Source organism: Eurypyga helias, unplaced genomic scaffold (genome assembly GCF_000690775.1).
Source record: "Eurypyga helias isolate BGI_N326 unplaced genomic scaffold, ASM69077v1 scaffold21172, whole genome shotgun sequence".
NCBI lineage: Eukaryota > Metazoa > Chordata > Aves > Eurypygiformes > Eurypygidae > Eurypyga > Eurypyga helias.
Window position 1 is genome coordinate 1,304 of NW_010235552.1, and position 205 is coordinate 1,508.

Here is a 205-nt window from a genome sequence, read left to right on the forward strand (position 1 = left end):
AGGGCAGAGCAGGGAGCAGCTCCCGGGCTGTTCCTGGGCAAGGTCACCCGCCCCGTCTGCCCGAGGAGGAGGTTTCGCAGCCTCCCCTGCTCCAGGATGAAGTGACACTCGTGCCTCGCTACTGGTGAGGTGGTTGTCTCCTTCCCTGTCCTGTGCTGAAGCGATGGGGGCAGGAGGGAGCGGCTCCGTGGTTTCTTGCTGAGGT